The sequence below is a fragment of the Mytilus californianus genome, unplaced genomic scaffold (assembly GCF_021869535.1).
Source record: "Mytilus californianus isolate M0D057914Y unplaced genomic scaffold, xbMytCali1.0.p SCAF_5, whole genome shotgun sequence".
In the NCBI taxonomy this organism is placed as follows: Eukaryota; Metazoa; Mollusca; class Bivalvia; order Mytilida; family Mytilidae; genus Mytilus; species Mytilus californianus.
In genome coordinates, this window is record NW_026262701.1 from 25987445 (window position 1) to 26014497 (window position 27053).

The following is a 27053-nucleotide window of genomic DNA, read 5'->3' on the forward strand; positions in this document are numbered from 1 at the left end:
AAGATGTGATAAACAAGGTTGTCATGTGACATCTCATTAACTTAATTACAGCTAAACAAAAGGAAAATTGTACTACCGAGATAAATGATGAGGAAGGAACACTTGAATCAGATTTCCTTCCAAAGTGAGAACATACTTCCGTGACTCTTGTACCTAATTATACCAGTACGAAACTACGCTTTTTCAAAATTTCCAATTTAACGTCATTTATAATGGTCCCCTTTGAATGTTTTTGAAAAAATATTGGTTGATGATTAAGATTCTATATCAAAAAAGCGCCCCTGTTGTTTTTAAGAATTGTAAAGAGACCTACACACGGAAGTATGGAAGTAGACATACTCCCACTACAGTACTTAACGTTTTAATAGTGGTTCATACTTTAAAATATGTTGTCGTTGGAAGAATTAGCAAACCAAATTAAACAAGTGAAACTGCCAGCTACTGCTCACTGATGATACCCCCGCCCAAATATTTCGGTAAACAGGAAGTTGTTGAGTGATGAATCTGAAAACGCATCACACGGTATAGCTGACTTATATAAACCCTGAAACCAAATTTCAGAAATCCTTGTAAAGTAGTTCCTGAGAAAAATGTGACAAAAATTTTCAACTTGGCTATCATGTGTAAAATGATACAAGTGTTCGGTAAACAGGAAGTTGTGGAGTGATGAATCTGAAAACGCATCACACAGTATAGCTGACTTAAATAAACCCTGAAACCAAATTTCAGAAATCCTTGTAATGTAGTTCCTGAGAAAGATGTGACGAAAAATATTCATGGGACGGAAGGACGGACTGACGGATGGATGGACTGACGGATGGACAGACAGAAGTAAAACAGTATACCCCCACTTTTTTTAAAGCGGGGGTATAAATACTAAGCAGGAAACAATAAACTATTATAGAATTAAACAATAAGAGTAATAAACAGTAACTGGAACAAATGTATATTAAAGAAATTAGATTAGAATTTTAATAGTGACCTTATTTCTTACATACTGAAAATGTCCACAACTATGGCAATAAAAAGTATAATTCGAAAATTAAAACCTAGTCTTTCAGGACTGCCCATAATAAGTACTTATAGTAATACAGATAAAGTAGTCATACCAAATATTATTTCATTGAAGCACTATATTTTACCAATTTTTTTAAATGTGGTAAAGACTTGTAAAACTTTTGTCTCTACATGTTTACACACTTTTGTAAAATATTTCAAATTTAAAAACTACAAATACTTAAATAGCCACTAAAACATGAAAATCAGCCAAGGGCGTATGAACTGATATATATATATATACTCCTTGAACCTAAATCACATACCAAATATTGTCAATCTTGTCAGTTACCTATCATTTATCTAATTTACTGAAGAACAGATCTCTGTTTTACATTTTGTACCAAAAGCCCTTAGATCATCTTCAAAAAATAAAAAAAAAATAATATAATGTTTTTCAAAAGTCAATGTTCCTATTCTGAAAGTCAATCTTTTTAAAAATGATACTGTAAAAAAAACTGTTAGCCACTCCATTTATAGGTCAAAAGGTCACTGACAATAGTTTACCTTTTGACCTCATATGATCCTTGCTTTTAATTAACAGTTTTTATCAAATTAGAAATACCCATGCCAAAGCCATACTTAGGTATTGTCCCCATACAATTATTGTTTATAGTACATGACCAAAAAAAACTGTTTTAGACAGAAAACCTCAAATAATTTGTCAGAATCATAAACGACATGACAGTCACTAACATACACTGGTGACACTTAATTTTCTACTGCTAATTCAAACAACATATGCATGTGCCAAGAAATCCTGTCAAACAAACCTTCTGTTTTCAAAATATGGAAATATAACCATTTAACCTGTACTGGCGATCCATCCTAACGGATTTGTCTTTTTACAGATATTTTAGAACTGTCTGTCTGTAACTGACACATAAGAGAATACTTATTGAGAAATATCAAGAACAGGACGGAACTGACATATTGGCTATGACAGCAAGTTAAGCTTTTATACACCAATCCAAATATTGGAATTTATTGAAAAAATAATACTGCAAATCATAATAATGTCATATTTCCACCTATTTCAAACTTGTGCAAATGCCTGCTCAAATTAAGGCTTTATTGCAATTACACATATTTTGACAATGGCTGGTAAAAATTAAGAGTGAGGAACTTTCACAAAACCATAACTTTCCCCTAAAGGAAATGTCAAAGATTTTTTTCAAATATAATACCAGCTAGGACTTATTACATTCATCTAGGATTTGTATATATAGTTCATTTTTTCTTAGTTTTTCATCTGTCTGGAGTGATAAATGGAATTTAATCTGAACTTCTATTTCAGTGAAAGTATCAATACTCATATATATTGAGTAAGAGATTTGATTTAGTAGCTCACTGACTTTTGCTTGATAGCAATAGATATTTTACAGTGAAATCCAGAATTTTATCATCTACCTTCAGAATTCAATGGGATTAACCCAAATTTACTTAATCTTAAATAATTTTAATGCATCTTGATTCCATATATGTTATCTCACAACATCAATAGCATTCCTTACTATTTATTTACTACAGTCAAACCTGAATATAAGTCACCCTCGGCCAGAGAAAACTGACCTTATAAAAGATATGACCTTTGAACTGAGATTCAAAACGTATAGGTATTGCTACAGCATATAAAAGGGTGACCTGAAGACAGGTTTTCACTTAAATGAGATTGTCTTTATAGCAGGTAATGGAATAAATGATGTCTCTAGTGTGATTCTAATTTAAACTAAGAAATACACAAGTGGATTGTTATGCTAGGACAAAAATTTCTATGTATTGTTCCTGATTCCACTGAGACTTACTATACACTGACTGATTCAATAGAATGAAAACAAGGGTATATGGTGAAGAATATCCTTTGACAAAGTGAAGAATGTCTTGTCACTTTAGTCCGTGGATATCTTAACTTTTTTGAGATTTAACTGTGTTTACTTACAGTTCTTTCAAACTTTAAAATTTTCTTATCTTCACTTTCATTTACTGCTTCAACTGCAAATATATAACAAATATAATTTTCTATCAGATCTCATGTGGGCTTTTAAATGATGAAATATTGGAGATTTGTAGAAATTCAGTGACATCTGTGTGTACGATTACTGTCATGATAGAACAAGCCAAGACAATTACAGAGAATTAGATCATTTGTCCAATTGTGCTATCATTTGGCCAATTATACAAACATTCCTCCGTCTGCTTTGCAGATGTTCCAAAAATGTTATTATTTACAGAGATAAGAGATTTTAATGATTAATTTTGGCTATTTAAATGAGCAAAATAAAATAGTTTTTACTGCTAAATTAATATAATGTAAGAATAAATTAAGGCCAAAAATAAAATTGAAATTGTTGATGTTGCCTACCTATACCTAAAAAGCAGCTTACCCGAAAAATTTTATGACACAAATTGTTTCAAATTTATTTTTAAAAAGTTTATTTTTCATGCTCTAATGTAGCTTTCTTGTCTAAAACATGTTACTTGTGTTGTTAGCCAGAAAAAAAGAAAATCTTTACCTACCTACCAAATCCTACAAGGCATGGGTAAGCAACATCAAACAAAGAATGTGTTAAGGGTGGCCTAACCTCCTGCCAGTACCTGGTAAGTTAATTTACTGTAATGAAACATACATTAATCATCCTCATTCTGACTATAATTCAGTGGACCTATCATTTCAATTTTTTGAAATAATCTTGTCTTGACAAACATAAGTTAACGAATGGAAAATAAAATAAGAAAGACAGATTGAAATAAGGGGGGATGAGTATTAAAAGAACAATGCAGTTGTCTTATAAATGGTAGGGGCAAAATGAATACATAATTAAATCTGTTAGGTTTTAAGAACATTACAAAAAATACCTATTCTGTAAACTATCATACTAATATCAAAAGAACTGGAGGCAAAGTAAGTGGATATGTTTTACACAGAAGCGGTTTGTTGTATGATAATAAACAAACCCACATCTTTCATTTGACAAACTTATTCTGTCAACAAAAGCATACATTGTCGTAATGTAGTTTTTCAAAATGTCACAAATGGTTTAACAATATTTCTACTAATTCCAATAACGCTGGGTGCAGGTGGCACTTTACCAAATTTCATTAAAACAAAATGGAATTGGTCCGTCTTAATCCTGCTATTCTGTAGAAAACCATATAATAAACTTATATGGATATTTTTATCCAATTTCTCCTAAAATGTGCACATCTGCAAGCATTGCCATTCTTAGTAATGAGATTGGTAAATTTGATTTGATAATGTCACGTAACATACGCTCTTGTTTATGAAGAGTTTCAATATGTATCATCTTGCAAAAGGATATTGAAAAATTTCTATGTTCAATTGGTATTTTATTAGAAGAACTGATTCAATAAAGAAGATGTTGTCTTCTGTGATTCTCAAATTATAAAAAGGTTTCATGCTATCCCAATTAAAAAAATACATTAAACATAACGTTCAAGAGATAACAGTTCCACAATTAAATATCGGCTGGCGTTGATGATATTGGAGAGAGAAAAAAAAAGATAAAATGCCAGACACAATTATGTCTTTTGGTTGTTGTGTTGTTGGTTTGCTGTCCAATTGACATATACCCCATCTCAATTTATATCTAGATTTACACAACATAACAACAACTGATAATCTTAAGTCCTGCAATTACATGCTAATAAACCTTCATAAATACCATAATTTATAATAATTTATGATAAAAAATCCAAAAGCATTATTTTTGTGTTTATGATAACATGAAAAGTATCTATCCTAAATGTCTTTTTCTTTTCTTTGGGTAGCTGTTTATGTAGTTGCATACTCATCATATTTTTCACTATGTGGCTATATCTGATGGGTCCTTCACATGGGATTAAAATTTCTCAGTTAGCTCAATATCAAAATGTTACAAGTGACACCTCACATTTCAAGGCATGTATAGTATTTTACTGACAAGAAAATATTTACAATAGGAATACAGATATAATCAATTGGTAAACAATTTTATTAAATTTTATCACAAATATTGAGATTTATTGTTGATTTATGATTCCTTGAACTTTCTGCATGTTGATAAATTTATTTAATTTACAACACAAACAGGTATAAGAAATGTCCTTCAAATCATTCATTTTGATCAAACAGACTTATTGACAAGGTTTTAATTCTCTTAGTCTGATTAAGATACAGATCCTTTGTCCAAGCTTTGCTTACAATGATCTGACAGAGATCCATTCTACTTTCTGTTTAAAAGACCTTTCATGATCTCCTGGTTGTGTTGTAATGTCATGCACACCTCAAAAATTTAAAGGCAGGAATTTATTGGTTTATGTAATAGTTACCAGAACAGAAAGTAGAACAGAGTGGATTCAGATCCTTCTGAACAAAGCAACTAGGACACAGGATCTCTGTTTTAGTCAGACTGTAATTATATTGCATGTTAATCCCATAAGGGATCAATTGTAAGTGTGAACTAACATGACTTTATTCATGGGTGTTTTTTTGCCCTTTTATTAAATTGATTTATGACGAAATTTTTTCAGTTATTACTATCTTCTTTTCTTTTTATCTTCTACTGTATTGAAATTATGTAAAAACAAATATTGTAGACACTGCACAAGACTGTGGTTTCCTGCACTGTTCATAATGTGGCTGAATGAAATCCACTCATAAGAACAGTCATCAATATTAAAATGGGCCACTCTTAAAAAATTCTTTGTTTGATGGTTGCCTACTCATGCCTTTTAGGGTTAGGTAGGTAGGTAGGGATTTTATTTTTTTTTTGGCCAACAACATAAGTTAGACAAGAAAACGACGTTACAGCAGGAAAAAATCTTTAAAAAAAAATTTGAACTGATTTGTGTCGTAAAATGTTTCGGGTAGGCTGCTTCTTAGGTGGGTAGGTAGCAACATCAAACAATCTAAATTTTATTTTTGGTCATGTAGAAAGACATGATACCTACATTGGTAGGTGTAGTATGTTTTCTATAAATATGAACATTCTCTGATATAGTATTACTTACTATTATGTTACATGTAACTTTCTGTTGTCTGCTTTAATAAGGTTTTTCTGTCATTCACTATACATTCTTCAGTATATTTTTTTTTATTTCCTAATTCCACTGATAAAGATAACATGGGGAGTATTGAGAATAAAAAAGACAAGTGTAAAGCTGCCACAAACTGATCAGTCTTGTTTAATGTCAGGAACCTTTATACTAGGAATAGTCTTTGTCTACCAGTATGTCTAGTGTCCTTTAATGAAATTGGTAAAAAAATGACATCATGTCTTGGTTTTTCAGTCCTTAATGAAATTGGTGACCATTACATCATGTCTTATCCTTTTTTAACATATCTTTAAATGTGCATGGTGACAATGACAGCATGTCTTGGTGTTTTATGTCCTTTAATAAACTTTGTTTCCATGACATCATGTCAAGGTGTTTTATTCCATTAATGAACACATCACTGTCCCAGGTTAGGGGGAGGGTTGGCGCCTTCAAACTAGTTTAACCCCGCCACATTTTGTATGTGCTTGTCCCAAGTCAGTGGTTATCGTTTGTTGCTGTGTAACATATTTGTTTTTCATTCATTATTTTGTACATAAATTAGGCCATTAGTTTTCTCGTTTGAATTGTTTTACATTTGTCATTTCGGGGCCTTTTATAGCTGACTATACGGTATGGGCTTTGCTCATTGTTGAAGGCTGTACGGTGACCTATATTTGTTAATTTCTGTGTCATTTGGACTCTTGTGGAGAGTTGTCTCATTATTAGCAATCATACATCTACTTTTTATATGTGATCCTGGCATTATGTCCTTTAATGAACTTGGAGACCACAACATCATGCCTTGGTGCTGTACATATGTCCTTTAATGAACTTTGTTTCCATGACATCATGCCTTGGTGTTTTATGTCCTTTAATGAACATTGTTTCCATGACATCATGTCTTGGTGTTTAAGGTCTTTTAATGAACTTTGTTTCCATGACATCATGTCTTGGTGTTTTAAGTCCTTAAATGAACTTTGTTTCCATGACATCATGCCTTGGTGTTTTATGTCCTTTAATGAACTTGGTTTCCATGAAATCATGCCTTGGTGTTTTTAATATGACCATTAATGAACTTTGTTTCCTTGACATCATGTCTTGGTGTTTTATGTCTTTCAATGAACTTGGTCTCCATGACATCATGCCTTGGTGTTTTATGTCCTTTAATGAACTTGGTTTCCATGACATCATGCCTTGGTGTTTTATGTCCTTTAATGAACTTTGTTTCCATGACATTATGCCTTGGTGTTTTATGTCCTTTGATGAATTTGGTTTCCATGACATCATGCCTTGGTGTTTTATGACCATTTATTAACTTTGTTTCCATGACATCATGCCTTGGTGTTTTATGACCATTAATGAACTTTGTTTCCATGACATCATGACTTGGTGTTTTATGTCTTTCAATGAACTTTGTTTTCATGACATCATGCCTTGGTGTTTTATGTCTTTCAATGAACTTTGTTTTCATGACATCATGACTTGGTGTTTTATGTCTTTCAATGAACTTTGTTTTCATGACATCATGACTTGGTGTTTTATGTCTTTCAATAAACTTTGTTTTCATGACATCATGTCTTGTTGTTTTATTTATTGGTGGAGGTAGTAGGAGTGTCAGGAGAGAACTATTGACTTATCAGCAGGAAAACTGACAATCCTAGTCAATTTAAGATTGGAGTCGAATGCACCTATCACATGCTGGGTACAAGTCACAACCTTAGTGTTGACAGGCTAGTGACTTAGTAGATGAACTACTTAGACCACAAGGCCCTTATTCCCTAATTAAGTATTGATAGTTTGATTTTATTTTCTGTTCATATTTGTATCCCTTACCAAGTAATGATAGCCTGTTATTGTGGAAGGAGTAGGGGCTCTACATAACCATACTGGACCTAATAGGCGCAATTCTTCTCTCTATATAATTTTTGATTATGTTGTATGTTGCTTTTCATTATGAACTGTCATAGTTTTATCCATTTCTTTAGATTTTTTCATTTTTATCAATATAGACATCTGAATATGTAATGAATATACATAGACTTTAGTTTCCAAATAATACTAAACTAATGGCAGAAATATATAATATAATCAAGGTTGAGAGACTTAATAATTCCCTATGCTCTATCCAGATCAATTCCCTATGTTCTATTCTGATCAACTTTATCTCCCACTGCCCTTACTTGACAATAAATATTTTGACATGTTTGTATATATATATATATATATATTTAATGGTTCATAACGGTATACATTTCCTACCATAAAGTGCTGATGTTAAATTTAAGCTCAGGTGTTCCATACCAAATTTATGATTGTTAAAATATATATTGTCTATTTGGAATAGCTTGGTTCAGGTGTATAGAATTCTGGGTGGAATCGCTAACGACAAGAAACACAAGGCTCACACATGTGCATATACTGTTGTACTCAGGTGGGCTCTGTATTAAAACAACGGTTTTATGACTTAATCCAAAGTATGACAAATGTCAAACATTGAGTCAATTTCTGTTCATCCTTTGCAAAAAAGTTTTTAATACATCTGGAATATGTAACTTTCCATAATTAGTATCATCATCATTATGATTACTCTGTCAAATCTCTCTTTTATGATATTTGGAATATTTAAAGCTAAAATTACCATCATCTATAGTAAACATTTATATGAATTATGGATTTTTCTAATCAAAATATGTAAGCCTAAATAAATACATGCATTTCACATGTTATTTTTAAGGTTAATATGATGCTACCCCAAAAAATCAAAGCCAAAAACAAAATTTAGTTTACCCTCTTGTTAATCACAATTTATTGTCGAGCCTGAACCTGACCTTGTGAAATTATTTGAAATAAACTCTATCATTCATCAATTGAGATACATATTTGCAAACTGACTCTCAACAACAAAATAAAATAACAGATATTGCAATACAATTTTAAGAGCTAATCTATTTCCTTAAGTCCACTTGTTTAGATTTGGGGCAAACTTTAAATAAAGGGGAATGTGTCCATGGGACACAGATAATGCCCCCACTTGCATATCATATAAAGTTATAAAGGGACATAACTGAAGAACAGTAAAAGTGATGCTACCCAAATTTGTACTTGATCTGAGTTTTGTGGTAATAAGTATTGTGCATAAGTTTCATAACATTTGGTTGAGGCAAATTTAAGTTAGAGAACGGAAATGAACAATTCAGCTATTTTTTTATTTATAAAGGGGCATAATTCTAGAACAGTTAAAGTGATGTACCCAAATTCAAACTTGATCTGTATTTTGTGGTAATAAGTATTGTGTATAAGTTTCATGACATTTGGTTGAGGTAAACTTAAGTTGAAAACGGAAAAGAAAAATTCAGCAATTATTCCATTTGTAAAGGGGCATAACTCTAGAACGGTTAAAGTGACGCCACCAAAATACAAACTTGATCTGTGTTTTGTGGTAATAAGCATTGTGTATAAGTTTCATAACATTTGGTTGAGGCAAATTAAACCAACTTTCGGAGGTACGGACAGATGGACAGACGAATATACAGACGGACAAGGGTAAAACTTAATGCCCCCTGGCCCCCTCACTATGGCGGGGGCATTAAGTTTTACCCTTGTCCGTCTGTATATTCGTCTGTCCGTCTGTCCGTACCTCCAAAAGTTGGTTTAATTTGCCTCAACCAAATGTTATGAAACTTATCAATAAAATCAAAGGGGGCAATAAAAACAAAGAGGACAATAAAAATCATAAGTCAATGAAAGACATACAACACAAGAACCAAAAGAAAAGGACTGAAAAACAAACAACAGTCTACAAAGCATTAATTAGAGGACTTAAGATTGAGGAACATCAACATAAAACCCAGGTGTCAATTCAGGAGTCTGGTAGGGTAAACACTTCCTGCTCCACAAGTCTTAGCTATTGTGTGGAGATTACCATAACGCTTAGCCACTAGTCAATTTTAAAACCATACTATTATTGTTTAATTTATATGTTTAGGTTCCTGTCTTATCGATGTTATCTATATTTATTAACCATGTACTGCGAATTCATTCATTTTCATGGGTAACAAATTTTGTGTACTGAGGAAACATTATATTTTGTGGATATTTGATTTTGTTGTTTTGCCAAAGTCTTCATATAAGCATATAGAAAATTTGTATCTTGTTGAACATTTAAGTTCGGTTTTTACATGCAAGCTCAAAAGGCTACAATTTGCAGAAAGACAAGTGGCTCTACCCCGCCACTTTAATCCCAAACCAAGTTGACCAGTTATTTCTACGTTGTTTGGTCTCTGGAGGAGAGTTGTCTCATTGGCAATCATACCACATCATCTTATTTCTATATTGTTCTTGCATTGTTGAGAAGAAGTAATATACCAATTTTAGTCTTTACATGGTTAGACCCAACTGACTCAAACCCCATAACCTCCCTATCTGTCATGATGAGCATGCTACCACAAGACCCTGGATGTGGTTTTAGACAAAATATGACATAAACATGATAATAGGACTTTATCAGTCAAATCTTTTTAATAATAAAAGAGTTCCAATTTCCCCAGCATTGCACATATTTTATATAAGGGCAATAACAAAAATCTTTTTACTTTTTTGTTCTTCAAAACTTTTTATATATGTGTTAGAGAAATGAAGGCTTTTGTACTTAAATCAGACTGTTAGTTTTCTTGTTTGAATTGTTTTACATTTGTCATTTCGGGGCCTTTTATAGCTGGGTTTTACTCATTGTTGAAGGCCGTACAGTGACCTATAGTTGTTACTTTCTGTGTCATCTGGTTTCTTGTGGAGAGTTGTCTCATTGACAATCATACCACATCTTCTTATTTTTATATTGAGAGCAAATACAATGAAATTTCCAATATAATTAATATTTCCAAGGGCATAACTCTTATATTTGATCTGCACTGATTTTCGAACTTGTCAGATACATTGCTGATATATACCTTTCATATAGTTTCACAAAATTCCGGCAAGAATTGTACACATGAGAGCGCTTACAAAGCAATTTTCCATAGAATTAATATTTCAAAGGGGCATTACTCTCTAAAAAATAGTAAATACGCATTTTTTTTATACTAGTCCATTACATTGCTAATATAAACCTACGATATAAGATTCATAAAATCTCGCAAGAATTTGTACACATGGCAGGTCTTACAATGCAATTTTCCATATGATTAATATTTCAAAGGGGCATAACTCTTTTAAAAATAATTTTTTTATAGCATGTGAACCCTTTCCTTCCTGAATAGGATTTTCCACGAAACTTCATGGTTAAAATTGAGCAATTTAAGGGCTAAAGCTAAAAGGAGTTCCTATTGTAAATTGCATTACTTTTTTTTACACAAGTGTAACCAACAAGCAGGAGTCCTGCTGCAGGACCATCTAACAAGGAAGTGTTATTCTTCTTTTTATCATTTTTTGTATTTTCCATTAATATTACCTTCATAAATAAATCAATACAATTTTTTCTTCAATTTTCAAGTAAACCAACACACAATAAGTTTTTGTACTATTATAGGCATCACTGATGCTTACAAGTCTGGCAGTTACTCTGGAGACACGATATATTAAGGCTATGATCTCAAAGAGCACCTGCTCGAACCAATTTCCTTCGGCATAATTAATTTAGTTTTTTGTGAAATTAACAGAATCACCTGCCTCCATATTTGAACAGTGGTGTAACGTGACATTTCTGAAATTATTTATATGGTCCACTTCAGCCGAACAGATGCAAAAATCAATCAAAAGGAAATTGGTCTTAAAATAATCATAGATAAGATAAATACATGGATTTTACTTCCCTGTGGTAATAAATGTGAATTCAAAATGTTACTTAATTTAACAGAACAATTACTAAAGCTCCTAAAATTTCAAGTAGATTCATTTATTCTCATAATCAGTAATAATGTTCTTGGATTGAGGAAAACATTGTATTTTTGTGGATACTTGATTTTTATTTACAAACTCTGTATTATGCCTCTAGATGTATACTATTAAACATGGTCTAACTTTACCTTCATTAATTTATAATTAGTACCCAACAATTTATAAATGAATTCACGGCAAATTTATAAAGTGAAAGCTTGATAATAGCAGTCATTGATTGGTAAGTTAACACCAATTTCTATATATTGGTGGTGGAAACAAGAATACCTATAGTATTCAGACCACACTGCCATATTTCAGAACATCAGATAGCGGCAAGACAAAACCTCATCCATTCTGGAAAAAGGTTCAAGTTGTCAATAAACTATTATCTAATAGTCCCTAGTAAGTAAAATTGTCAAAAGACCATTTTAACAACACACTACATTTCCTTAAATGGTTTTCAATACCAAGTACCTCAGTTCATTGCAGAATTGTTATATAAATACTATTTTGTACTTGTTATTTCACAGACAAACTGTTAATTCGCTGAGGTGTCTAACACCATAAAGTGTCTACCGCTAAAAATTCATTAAAAGGATATTATCACTATAACATCCCCAAGAGCAAAAAATTTTGAAAAACTACTGACACAGAAATGTGTCGCAAAGTTTATGTTATTTTGAAAGTATAATGCAAATCTTGAAACTAAAATGGCAAAATACTCCAAGTCCATAAATCACCACTGAAGATGCAGGGAACAATAACCTCTGTGGAAATTAAAATGGCAAAACACTCCAAGTCCATGAATCACCACTCAAGATGCAGGGAACATTAACCTCTGTGGAAATTAAAATGGCAAAACACTCCAAGTCCATGAATCACCACTGAAGATGCAGGGAACATCAACCTCTGTGGAAATTAAAATGGAAAAACACTCCAAGTCCATGAATCACCACAGAAGATGCAGGGAACAATAACCTCTGTTGAAATTAAAATGGCAAAACACTCCAAGTCCATGAATCACCACTGAAGATGCAGGGAACATTAACCTCTGTGGAAATTAAAATGGCAAAACACTCCAAGTCCTTGAATCACCACTGAAGATGCAGGGAACATCAACCTCTGTGGAAATTAAATTGGCAAAACACTCCAAGTCCATGAATCACCACTGAAGATGCAGGGAACAATAACCTCTGTTGAAATTAAAATGGCAAAACACTCCAAGTCCATGAATCACCACTGAAGATGCAGGGAACATTAACCTCTGTGGAAATTAAAATGGCAAAACACTCCAAGTCCATGAATCACCACTGAAGATGCAGGGAACATCAACCTCTGTGAAAATTATAATGGCAAAACACTCCAAGTCCATGAATCACCACAGAAGATGCAGGGAACAATAACCTCTGTGGACATTAAAAATGGCAAAACACTCCAAATCCATGAATCACCACTGAAGATGCAGGGAACATTAACCTCTGTGGAAATTAAAATGGCAAAACACTCCAAGTCCATGAATCACCACTGAAGATGCAGGGAACAATAACCTCTGTTGAAATTAAAATGGCAAAACACTCCAAGTCCATGAATCACCACTGAAGATGCAGGGAACATTAACCTCTGTGGAAATTAAAATGGCAAAACACTCCAAGTCCATGAATCACCACTGAAGATGCAGGGAACATCAACCTCTGTGGAAATTAAAATGGCAAAACACTCCAAGTCCAAGAATCACCACTGAAGATGCAGGGAACATCAACCTCTGTGGAAATTAAAATGGCAAAACTTTCCAAGTCCATGAATCACCACAGAAGATGCAGGGAACATTAACCTCTGTGGAAATTAAAATGGCAAAACACTCCAAGTCCATGAATCACCACAGAAGATGCAGGGAACAATAACCTCTGTAGAAATTAAAAATGTCAATGCTAATACAGCTTCATACCAAATCCCATTGACCTATCATAAGTGGTTTCCCTTTAACTCATGTAACTGACCTAAACACAAACTTTAACATGTAAACTAAGCAAGAGTCAATGAACCTGGATAAGGGGTGAGGCCATATATAATCTTCATGAAAGAGACATGCAAAACTAATACAGCTGCATATCAAATATCATTGACCTACCAGTAGTAGTTCCCCTTAAACTGAACTTATCACAAACTTTAACATATAAACTAAGCAAACGTTTCAAAGTCAATAGACCACGACTGAGGTGGGTGGGCCAAATAATCTCAATGAAAATGAGAAGGGCCAATAGTTATAAAATATACCGTATAGTCGTCCTTTTATAGCCAACTATACCTCAGCATTTATTATTTTGATAACATTATTTGTTTGCAGTATATTTGTAATCGTAATGATTAATCTTGCATTTTTTTGTTTGTTTAACAGTCATAATAATAACTGCACACAAATATTTCTGAATTTACAGTATGCAAGTGTTCAAGATACAGTATAATGTCTTGAAGGTGGAAAAGGTTTTGACTGTCAAACCAGTGTCCATCATAACCTCTGATGTTAGTATCTCCAAATAATCACATTATTACATGAAATATGGATATGAAATATGTTTAAATGAAATAATTCTTTCTTTGACATTTTCCCAAAACTGTGTATTGTGAGTCCTGTAGCATACAAGAAAAAGTATGAGACAAAAATATTTATTTTGGAAGACCTAAGTACAGTGATGATATCAAATTTAAAATTGAATTTATCTTATAAACAAATAAATTATGATCAATCATCCATAAAAAGGAAATCATTAAAGAATGTATATTTTTTTTCTTGCAAAAATTACCTTTGTCAACCCCTTCTTATCAATCTCTTAATATCAGACTTTTGATTGAAGTAATGAAGCCATATGTGGTCACTTTAAACAAAGCCGAACATTGATTCCCAGATTGATCTGGCACACGTGTGACAAAAATACATGTAACATTTCGTTTTAACGTCAATATCTCCAATGTTTATTACATTAAACCAACAACAAAACATATATCTATGAGTCAGGGTTTGCCATATGTTTCCTGACTGACCTCCCAAAATATAGAACAAAGCAAATCATACAATAATAAACTCATCCCTCTAACCAAATTTTAGGAACTTGTATTTTTTGTTCTCTGCAAGGCCATGAGTTGTTGGTTCCCATGGCCAAGATAACTTACTTTAAATCAAAATGTTTTAAGCTAAGCAAATACACTGACTTTAATGTCAATCCAACTGAAACAAATGGTTTTACTAATGATGGTTTTATTTTGATCCTTTTAATTAAGCATTTATTCCATTTATAGTTGTATTAGAAATAAATTACATGTAAAGTTCAAATTATAGTAGGATGTCTCTATGCTTTCCCTTAGAAAAAAGAAAAAACCTACATGAGCTTGAACCTTTTATTTTTTTATAACTTTATGATAAACAGCAGTGCAGCTTTTATTGTTTAGGTGTTATAGTGTTCATGCTGTAACACATTTAAAAGCTATAAAATTTGATCGGAGTTATGGATCAACAGTCTTGTTCTTTCCAAGGAACATTTTTTACTAAGTTTTGTGAAGGTTTGACATTTGATACAAAAATATCTTCAATAACAAAAATGATGATAGCTAGAAACCAAAATTTTGCCCATATATCAGTCTATCAATAGCTGCTGTGACCTTAACCTTTGACCATCAAATCAAAAGGGTTTTCTGCTTCTGATTTGGCAATATCAAACCACTGTCCAAGTTTGGAAAAGATATTGTTATGACTCAAAAAGACTTTGTACAGATAACAAAATGTAACTCTGGATTGCTGGACAGTATTCACCATATTATAGGCCAAGTTTGACTGTGAAGCATCTCAGCTAAAAGGAAAGTCAATCAATAATCATTCCTTGAGGATGTTAAAGGTTCAAAGTATGGTATAATAAAAAAGAATTTCTGTCATAACTAACAATCATTAACATTCAAAGACAAACAAAAACACATAATAAACAACAAAAGTACAAACATTAATGCCTTGGTAAACTGATTATGCCATACATATATGTAAATTTATTCAGTAACCAAAATCTACCTGTCTAACCTGAACACTAAATAAACAGGAAGTATGCAGACTGGACCTAAACTACCTGTCTGACCTGAAGACTGTATAAACAGGAAGTACTGGTATGCAGACTGGACCTAAACTACCTATCTGACCTAAAGACTGAATAAACAGGAAGTACTGGTATGCAGACTGGACATAAAACTACCTATCTGACCTGAACAATGAATAAACAGGAAGTACTAGTATGCAGACTGGACCTAAAACTACCTGTCTGACCTGAAGACTGTATAAACAGGAAGTACTGGTATGCAGACTGGACATAAAACTACCTATCTGACCTGAAGACTGTATAAACAGGAAGTACTGGTATGCAGACTGGACATAAAACTACCTGTCTGACCTGAAGACTGTATAAACAGGAAGTACTGGTATGCAGACTGGACATAAAACTACCTGTCTGACCTGAAGACTGTATAAACAGGAAGTACTGGTATGCAGAATGGACCTAAACTACCTATCTGACTTAAAGACTGAATAAACAGGAAGTACTGGTATGCAGAATGGACCTAAACTACCTATCTGACTTAAAGACTGAATAAACAGGAAGTACTGGTATGCAGACTGGACATAAAACTACCTGTCTGACCTGAAGACTGTATAAACAGGAAGTACTGGTTTGCAGACTGGACATAAAACTACCTATCTGACCTGAAGACTGTATAAACAGGAAGTACTGGTATGCAGACTGGACATAAAACTACCTGTCTGACCTGAACACTGAATAAACAGGAAGTACAGGTATGCAGACTGGTGATATTGTAAACTGTGCAGTAAAAACAGTTAAAATCAACTCAATAACACATTTCATGGGACTATGTTTTATTCTTTATCATGATAGAATGTAGCTCTGAGAGATCATTAGGCTATAAGATTCTTGATTTAGCAGTAATTGTCTGGAAAGCCTGACATGACATCTCAGTTGGATAAAAGGACTGTTTTATAAATACTTACAATTTCAAGTCTTTTCCTTTTGTTTCTTTTCTTTACTTCAGTCTATGAAAACAGAACAAACTGACATAAAATTGTACAATACTACAGACAAGGTTAACATTATTATAATATTAGTCAACATGATCAATGCCATGAAAGTGGCTTTCCTGGTTTGAAAAATTCTAATTTCTTGTATAAGTAATAATTCAACTCATTCTTTCAGGAAAAAAATTTCTATTTTTGTATTTGATTTGACCTTCCAACTTTTTTGATTTGAGCACTACTTATGAGTCTTAAGAGGACAAAACATTAATATGACATACCAAATTATAAGCCTGGATATCTAAGATGACTCTTTACATTACTGGTAGATATCAGTGTGATGAAGTTTTTTTTGCTCAGCTTCAAACAATCATTAATCATATCACAAATGTTTTACAAAAAATCAAGCATAAAAAAAAATCTTTTGTGTCACATTTCACAAATGTAGTGACAGTGTTTAGCCTGCTTAACAATAAATGTTCAATGGCAAATATTTCTTGCATTTTCAAGACCACAAAGAAAAATAAGGTAGACATTAAAACTGCTAAGAAAGGACTTAAATATGATAGTAAAACTTCTGTTCCCAATCAGCTACAACAAAACTGAACATTCAAAATAAGATGCAGGCTTTTGTTGAATATTTGGAAATAATAGAAAATTTGAATATCAAAGTCAGTGTTCTCCCCAAGGTGCTATCTAGAAAAACCTTTACTGCCTTAATCTTTATCTGAATATTATAGTCAGTATTCCCCCCAAGGTGCTATCTAGAAAGACTTTTACTGCCTTAATCTTCATCTGAATATTATAGTCAGTGTTCTCCCCAAGGTGCTATCTAGAAAGACCTTTACTGCCTTAATCTTAATCTGAATATTATAGTCAGTGTTCTCCCCAAGGTGTTATCTAGAAAGACCTTTACTGCCTTAATCTTCATCTGAATATTATAGTCAGTTTTCTCCCCCAAGGTGCTCTCTAGAAAGACCTTTACTGCCTTAATCTTTATCTGAATATTATAGTCAGTATTCTCCCCAATGTGCTATCTAGAAAGACTTTTACTGCCTTAATCTTTATCTGAATATACTAGTCAGTGTTCTCCCCAAGGTGCTATCTAAAAAGACCTTTACTGCCTTAATCTTTATCTGAATGTTATATTCAGTGTTCTCCCCAAGGTGCTATCTAGAAAGACTTTTACTGCCTCAATCTTTATCTGAATATACTAGTCAGTGTTCTACCCAAGGTACTATCTAGAAAGACCTTTACTGCCTTAATCTTTATCTGAATATTATAGTCAGTGTTCTCCCCAAGGTGCTATCTAGAAAGACTTTTACTGCCTTAATCTTTATCTGAATATACTGGTCAGTGTTCTCCCCAATGTGCTATCTAAAAAGACCTTTACTGCCTTAATCTTCATCTGAATGTTATAGTCAGTGTTCTCCCCAAGGTGCTATCTAGAAAGACTTTTACTGCCTTAATCTTTATCTGAATATACTAGTCAGTGTTCTCCCCAAGGTGCTATCTAGAAAGACCTTTACTGCCTTAATCTTTATCTGAATATTATAGTCAGTGTTCTCCCCAAGGTGTTATCGAGAAAGACTTTTACTGCCTTAATCTTTATCTGAATATACTAGTCAGTGTTCTCCCCAAGGTGCTATCTAAAAAGACCTTTACTGCCTTAATCTTCATCTGAATGTTATAGTCAGTGTTCTCCCCAAGGTGCTATCTAGAAAGACCTTTACTGCCTTAATCTTAATCTGAATGTTATAGTCAGTGTTCTCCTCAAGGTGCTATCTAAAAAGACCTTTACTGCCTTAATCTTCATCTGAATGTTATAGTCAGTGTTCTCCCCAAGGTGCTATCTAGAAAGACTTTTACTGCCTTAATCTTTATCTGAATATACTAGTCAGTGTTCTCCCCAAGGTGCTATCTAGAAAGACCTTTACTGCCTTAATCTTTATCTGAATATTATAGTCAGTGTTCTCCCCAAGGTGTTATCGAGAAAGACTTTTACTGCCTTAATCTTTATCTGAATATACTAGTCAGTGTTCTCCCCAAGGTGCTACCTAAAAAGACCTTTACTGCCTTAATCTTCATCTGAATATTATAGTCAGTGTTCTCCCCAAGGTGCTATCTAGAAAGACTTTTACTGCCTTAATCTTTATCTGAATATACTAGTCAGTGTTCTCCCCCAAGGTGCTATCTAAAAAGACCTTTACTGCCTTAATCTTCATCTGAATGTTATAGTCAGTGTTCTCCCCAAGGTGCTATCTAGAAAGACCTTTACTGCCTTAATCTTAATCTGAATGTTATAGTCAGTGTTCTCCCCAAGGTGCTATCTAAAAAGACCTTTACTGCCTTAATTTTCATCTGAATTTTATAGTGAGTGTTCTCCCCAAGGTGCTATCTAGAAAGACCTTTACTGCCTTAATCTTCATCTGAATATTATAGTCAAGTGTTCTCCCCAAGGTGCTATCTAGAAAGACCTTTACTGCCTTAATCTTTATCTGAATATTATAGTCAGTTTTCTCCCCAAGGTGACATCTAGAAAGACTTTTACTGCCTTAATCTTTATCTGAATATACTAGTCAGTGTTCTCCCCAAGGTGCTATCTAGAAAGACTTTTACTGCCTTTATCTTTATCTGAATGTTATAGTCAGTGTTCTCCCCAAGGTGCTATCTAGAAAGACTTTTACTGCCTTAATCTTCATCTGAATATTATAGTTAGTGTTCTCCCCAAGGTGCTATCTAGTGTTCTCCCCAAGGTGCTATCTAAAGAGACTTTTACTGCCTTAATCTTCATCTGAATATTATAGTTAGTGTTCTCCCCAAGGTGCTATCTAGAAAGACTTTTACTGCCTTAATCTCCATCTGAATATTATAGTTAGTGTTCTCCCCAAGGTGTTATCTAGAAAGACCTTTACTGCCTTAATCTTTATCTGAATATTATAGTCAGTGTTCTCCCCAAGGTGTTATCTAGAAATACCTTTACTGCCTTCATCTTCATCTAAATATTATAGTCAATGTTCTCCCCAAGGTGCTATCTAGAAAGACCTTTACTGCCTTAATCTCCATCTGAATATTATAGTCAGTGTTCTCTCCAAGGTGTTATCGAGAAAGACTTTTACTGCCTTAATCTTTATCTGAATATACTAGTCAGTGTTCTCCCCAAGGTGCTATCTAAAAAGACCTTTACTGCCTTAATCTTCATCTGAATGTTATAGTCAGTGTTCTCCCCAAGGTGCTATCTAGAAAGACCTTTACTGTCTTAATCTTAATCTGAATGTTATAGTCAGTGTTCTCCTCAAGGTGCTATCTAAAAAGACCTTTACTGCCTTAATCTTCATCTGAATGTTATAGTCAGTGTTCTCCCCAAGGTGCTATCTAGAAAGACTTTTACTGCCTTAATCTTTATCTGAATATACTAGTCAGTGTTCTCCCCAAGGTGCTATCTAGAAAGACCTTTACTGCCTTAATCTTTATCTGAATATTATAGTCAGTGTTCTCCCCAAGGTGTTATCGAGAAAGACTTTTACTGCCTTAATCTTTATCTGAATATACTAGTCAGTGTTCTCCCCAAGGTGCTACCTAAAAAGACCTTTACTGCCTTAATCTTCATCTGAATATTATAGTCAGTGTTCTCCCCAAGGTGCTATCTAGAAAGACTTTTACTGCCTTAATCTTTATCTGAATATACTAGTCAGTGTTCTCCCCCAAGGTGCTATCTAAAAAGACCTTTACTGCCTTAATCTTCATCTGAATGTTATAGTCAGTGTTCTCCCCAAGGTGCTATCTAGAAAGACCTTTACTGCCCTTAATCTTAATCTGAATGTTATAGTCAGTGTTCTCCCCAAGGTGCTATCTAAAAAGACCTTTACTGCCTTAATTTTCATCTGAATTTTATAGTGAGTGTTCTCCCCAAGGTGCTATCTAGAAAGACCTTTACTGCCTTAATCTTCATCTGAATATTATAGTCAAGTGTTCTCCCCAAGGTGCTATCTAGAAAGACCTTTACTGCCTTAATCTTTATCTGAATATTATAGTCAGTTTTCTCCCCAAGGTGACATCTAGAAAGACTTTTACTGCCTTAATCTTTATCTGAATATACTAGTCAGTGTTCTCCCCAAGGTGCTATCTAGAAAGACTTTTACTGCCTTTATCTTTATCTGAATGTTATAGTCAGTGTTCTCCCCAAGGTGCTATCTAGAAAGACTTTTACTGCCTTAATCTTCATCTGAATATTATAGTTAGTGTTCTCCCCAAGGTGCTATCTAGTGTTCTCCCCAAGGTGCTATCTAAAGAGACTTTTACTGCCTTAATCTTCATCTGAATATTATAGTTAGTGTTCTCCCCAAGGTGCTATCTAGAAAGACTTTTACTGCCTTAATCTCCATCTGAATATTATAGTTAGTGTTCTCCCCAAGGTGTTATCTAGAAAGACCTTTACTGCCTTAATCTTTATCTGAATATTATAGTCAGTGTTCTCCCCAAGGTGTTATCTAGAAATACCTTTACTGCCTTCATCTTCATCTAAATATTATAGTCAATGTTCTCCCCAAGGTGCTATCTAGAAAGACCTTTACTGCCTTAATCTCCATCTGAATATTATAGTGAGTGTTCTCTCCAAGGTGTTATCTAGAAAGACCTTTACTTCCTTAATCTTCATCTGAATATTATAGTCAATGTTCTCCCCAAGGTGTTATCTAGAAAGACCTTTACTGCCTTAATCTTCATCTGAATATTATAGTCAGTGTTCTCCCCAAGGTGTTATATAGAAAGACTTTTACTGCCTTAATCTTTATCTGAATATACTAGTCAGTGTTCTCCCCAAGGTGCTATCTAGAAAGACCTTTACTGCCTTAATCCTTATCTAAATATTATAGTGAGTGTTCTCCCCCAAGGTGCTATCTAGAAAGACCTTTACTGCCTTAATCTTTATCTGAATATTATAGTCAGTGTTCTCCCCAAGGTGCTATCTAGAAAGACCTTTACTGCCTTAATCTTTATCTGAATATTATAATCAGTGTTCTCCCCCAAGGTGTTATCTAGAAAGACCTTTACTGCCTTAATCTTTATCTGCATATTAAAGTCAGTGTTCTCCCCAAGGTGTTATCTAGAAAGACCTTTACTGCCTTAATCTTTATCTGAATATTATAGTCAGTGTTCACCCCAAGGTGTTATCTAGAAAGACCTTTACTGCCTTAATCTTTATCTGAATATTATAGTCAGTGTTCTCCCCAAGGTGCTATCTAGAAAGACTTTTACTGCCTTAATCTTTATCTGAATATTATAGTCAGTGTTCTCCCCAAGGTGCTATCTAGAAAGACCTGTACTGCCTTAATCTTTATCTGAATATTATAGTCAGTGTTCTCCCCCAAGGTGTTATCTAGAAAGACCTTTACTGCCTTAATCTTTATCTGAATATTATAGTGAGTGTTCTCCAAAAGGTACTATCTAGAAAGACCTTTACTGCCTTGATCTTTATCTGAATATTATAGTCAGTGTTCTCCCCAAGGTGTTATCTAGAAAGACCTTTACTGCCTTAATCTTTATCTGAATATTATAGTCAGTTTTCTCCCCAAGGTGCTATCTAGAAAGACCTTTACTGCCTTAATCTTCTTCTGAATATTATAGTCAGTGTTCTCCCCAAGGTGCTATCTAGAAAGACTTTTACTGCCTTAATCTTTATCTGAATATTATAGTCAGTATTCTCCACAAGGTGACATCTAGAAAGACCTTTACTGCCTTAATCTTTATCTGAATATTATAGTCAGTTTTCTCCCCAAGGTGCTATCTAGAAAGACTTTTACTGCCTTAATCTTTATCTGAATATTATAGTCAGTGTTCTCCCCAAAGGTTCTATCTAGAAAGACCTTTACTGCCTTAATCTTTATCTGAATATTATAGTCAGTGTTCTCCCCCAAGGTGTTATCTAGAAAGACCTTTACTGCCTTAATCTTTATCTGAATATTATAGTCAGTTTTCTCCCCAAGGTGCTATCTAGAAAGACCTTTACTGCCTTAATCTTCTTCTGAATATTATAGTCAGTTTTCTCCTAAAGGTGCTATCTAGAAAGCCCTTTACTGCCTTAATCTTCTTCTGAATATTATAGTCAGTTTTCTCCCCAAGGTGCTATCTATAAAGACCTTTACTGCCTTAATCTTTATCTGAATATTATAGACAGTGTTCTCCCCAAGTAGCTATCTAGAAAGACCTTTACTGCCTTAATCTTCTTCTGAATATTATAGTCAGTTTTCTCCTAAAGATGCTATCTAGAAAGCCCTTTACTGCCTTAATCTTCTTCTGAATATTATAGTCAGTGTTCTCCCCCAAGGTGCTATCTATAAAGACCTTTACTGCCTTAATCTTTATCTGAATATTATAGACAGTGTTCTCCCCAAGGTGCTATCTAGAAAGACTTTTACTGCCTTAATCATTATCTGAATATTATAGTCAGATTTCTCCCCAAGGTGCTATCTAGAAAGACCTTTACTGCCTTAATCTTCATCTGAATATTATAGTCAGTGTTCTCCCCAAGGTGTTATCTAGAAAGACCTTTACTGCCTTAATCTTCATCTGAATATTATAGTCAGTGTTCTCCCCAAGGTGCTATCTGAACAGAATAATAGAATGTATTATAAATATGGTGCTATAATTTAGGAGTAACAGTGCTATTGTAAATCTCTGAAATACTTGTGGAAAACACTAATGCTCTTCACTACCTTAATCTTAACCTGACTAATTTTTAAATCACTTATTTATTTTTTAATGAGTCAGGTGTTGGTTGATGGTGTGGTCCGTCCAATTTTTTTTACCATTCCTGTTATTTTTTTCAAACTACAGACATATTATTAAAAATAAACCTCTACTTTACTGACATATTCTTAACTCCATAACAAATACAAAGACGTCAAATAAAATCTAAATAGAAATGTGACAGATGCCATAACCTTTAATTGAGTAATATAAGAGTCTCCGAGTATATTAAAGGTAGTCCTTATAAAATTACAATTTCTTACATTGCTTTGTAACAAAAGAAAATCAATGTTACAAGAAATAGTGGTATTATAGGGTCTATGCAGACTCACACCAATTTTCCTACTAATTACAAATAAAATGATTTAGTTTTATGGTCTTACTAATAATTTATTTTGATGCTGAAATAAAAAAAAAAATCAAACAGACAATATGTTACATATTGTACGTGGCGTAAACAATGCAGTGGGGAAACAGATTTTATGCCGGTATCAATAAATTAAATTTTTACTTACTTAAATCAATACAAATATAAATTTCAAGCAGTATTATACTAGATCAACTAATGTAATCTGTGCTCCATCTGCCGATCGTGTTCGACAGATGGCATAAGTAACTTAGCCGTCAGCTGTCCCCAAAAACAATCATTATCGTGCTTGTGATAAAACTATATTGGACTTTAAACACAGATGTAGCAAATATATTTTTCAGATCGTTTAAACAGCATATGTTTTATAATATTGACTAATCTGGAGTGATATTTTACTTATATTTCTTTGTAGCTTTAGAATCAATATGCCATACTCTGTTTTTGCAATCGAATATTTCATTATTGTTATTACACAAACTGCTTCAAAAGTCCTTAAGTTCATTTCAGTTTACTCAAAAAAGGGATTTTATTTGAACTGACAATTATTTCCTTATTGTTTTTTTCAGTAAAAAATAATTATGACATTAATATGAACAGGATTGAACACGCTGAAATGTCTCGCTAGTTTTACTGATTATGACTGAATGATTAAAGTCTTTAATATCAATGTTTTACTACAAGTATAACAGAAAATTAACATTATCAATGATCCATGAAATTGAGGTCAAGGTCAGATGAACCCTTCCAGATGGACATGTTTTTTCCTTACAATCATTCCATACACAAAATAGAGTTGTCATTATGTGAAAAAGTTACCTAATTACAAAAACCTCTGATTGACCAATGAACCATGAAAATGATGTCAAAGTCAGATGAATCCTACGAACAGACATTGCACCTTTAGCTTACAATCATTACATACACCAGATAAAGTTGACTTACTGCATTTGTATCTGAGAAATGGATCAAATCACCAAACTTAAGGTTGATCAATGAACCATGAAAATGAGGTCAGGGTCTGATTATCCTTGCCAGACTGACATGCACACCATACAATCATTACATACACCAAATTTATTTGACCTATAATAGTATCTTAGAAACAGATTTGATGACATAAGTTTAACATAGATCACTGATCAATGATATGAGGCTAAGGTCAGGTGAACCTTTTCTGACCGACATGTATACCTTGCAACTATTCTATACACCAAATAAAGTTGTCCTATTACTTAAAATTAATGAAAATTTTAAACAGTTTTAACATTTGTTGCTAAACCATTAAAAAGGGGTCCAGGACAAAAATCAGACATATTCCAGTCAGAAACTTTCGAATAAAAGCCATTTGTATACAAGACATGAAGTATCCAGGTATTCTATTTCTGAATGATATAATTTAAAGCTTTAAATGCAAAGCTAAAACTGCCTCCTAAAGATTAGAAACCATATATATGTCTCACGTTAATAATTGCAGGTTACCGTACGGCTTCAACATCGAGCAAAACAGTATACTAAGTTAAATATAAGAAACCCCAAGAAGAAAATGGTAAAACAATTCACAAGACAAAACAGTTGACCCTGATGCACTTTATTTAAGACTTGTCTAGGCTCATGGAAAATTATAGCATCACACATTTGACACAAAACACTTGTCTTAGTTGTTGAAGGACTAATGCTGACCTCCAGATATATTTTCTCTTGGTTGTATTGTAAGGTCGCTGTCTTGTTGATGCAAACCCTTATGTCTCTTAATCACAATGTGACAGTGTGAACTTTTTTGAATCAAAAGGGATCAATCATCTCACAAAAGTACATGATTGTTAATTAGAAAGTGTAAAAAAATATACATGTATAAGGTCCTCTATAAAAAATTAGAAAGTGTAAAGAAATAAAAGGTCTTATATAAAATATATAACTAATATAAAACCTGTCAAACCTGAGTCATGTGAACTTATAATTGCTAAGAATCAGACATCACAGACAATAAGTAACACTGTATGGTCTGCTTTCACTAGTAGATGTGTATATTCAGGCTATTTCTAAATCCACTCTCCTTCATAGGACAAAATAAAAATTCTCTTTTACACACCCATGTATAAACAAAACAAAAAAAAAGAGATATGAAAAATGGATCAATTTAATTCATTTTTCATTTAGGAAGCAATTTTTTTTTTAGAAAAAAGATATTAACTTGCAGTGTTTTAAAGGTTTGTGTTCCTAAACTAATAAAGACAATTTTATTTTTTTCAGCCTTTCATCTGATCTTTTTTTTATGCAAATTTGCTTTTTTGCCTTTTCTTTATTTCATGATTACGAAAATATTTATCCTTCAGTTACTTGATATATACCTTCCAATTCATTACACATTCAACATAAATATTGATCCAGAACTTGGAATTATTTATTAAAGAGGTATTTGTTTAGCTTCTATGATAGAATCCATGCATATCTGGAAAACATCTTAGCAGAGAAATTTTTTGAAAACTGCCAAATTTTCAGAATTTCTATTCTATTTGCAAATGCACTTCATCTTTATCCTTGTCAAAATTAATAAAATTTATCAAAAAATGAATAGTTAATCTAATTTTTTTCCAGCATATGTTTCCAATGTGAATTAATTGCCTCCCTTTGATGATGAACAGGTGGCTTGATTAGATTAAGTGTGGTAGCTCAAGGGGGCATCTGGGATGTGTATTCCAGTAACCATCTTATAATGTTTGAAAACATGGTCTCCGACTGCTTATATAATCACGACCAATGATGCTATCCAGATACGTGAATCTCATGGCGATGCCGAAAAATGGCTATAGTAAATATTATTAATATTTATAAATATAAATCTTAAATCTCTTTGTATAGCCATAAATCATTTAACAAAAAACAGAAAGCCCTGCCACAAGCTACTTTATT

At 33.1% G+C, this 27053-nt stretch overlaps 1 protein-coding gene and 2 long non-coding RNA genes across 23 annotated transcripts in view; 1 reads left to right on the forward strand and 2 right to left on the reverse strand.

The window, feature by feature from the left end:
* LOC127702949 (protein CBFA2T1-like) overlaps positions 1–17081 on the reverse strand; it is a 76540-nt gene extending 59459 nt beyond the window's left edge. The window contains exons 1-2 of one of the 3 annotated variants that reach the window (XM_052207271.1): positions 17006–17081; positions 2996–3048 (exon numbers count right to left, since the gene is read on the reverse strand). The gene's annotated coding sequence lies outside the window, so the exon portion shown is untranslated. The remainder of the gene's footprint in view (positions 1–2995; positions 3049–17005) is intronic. The other 2 variants (XM_052207276.1, XM_052207272.1) reach the window with 2 other exon arrangements.
* Positions 17082–18606: 1525 nt separating this feature from the next.
* LOC127702951 (uncharacterized) lies at positions 18607–22975 on the reverse strand. Of its 6 annotated transcripts, none has more exons than XR_007982584.1 (6): positions 22891–22975; positions 21459–22617; positions 20616–20820; positions 19936–20071; positions 19231–19298; positions 18607–18753 (listed from the first exon to the last, which is right to left on the reverse strand). It is a non-coding gene; the product is annotated as an uncharacterized LOC127702951 (long non-coding RNA). The 6 variants fall into 6 exon arrangements; XR_007982583.1 differs by having other exon boundaries at positions 19231–19434; XR_007982585.1 differs by lacking the exon at positions 19231–19298.
* LOC127702952 (uncharacterized) lies at positions 19429–23856 on the forward strand. 14 transcript variants are annotated; one of them, XR_007982588.1, is made up of 4 exons: positions 19429–19782; positions 21214–21305; positions 21374–22804; positions 22943–23002. It is a non-coding gene; the product is annotated as an uncharacterized LOC127702952 (long non-coding RNA). The 14 variants fall into 14 exon arrangements; XR_007982596.1 differs by having other exon boundaries at positions 19429–19758; XR_007982589.1 differs by lacking the exon at positions 19429–19782 and adding an exon at positions 20124–20190 and having other exon boundaries at positions 21010–21305.
* The last annotated feature ends 3197 nt before the right edge of the window (positions 23857–27053 follow it).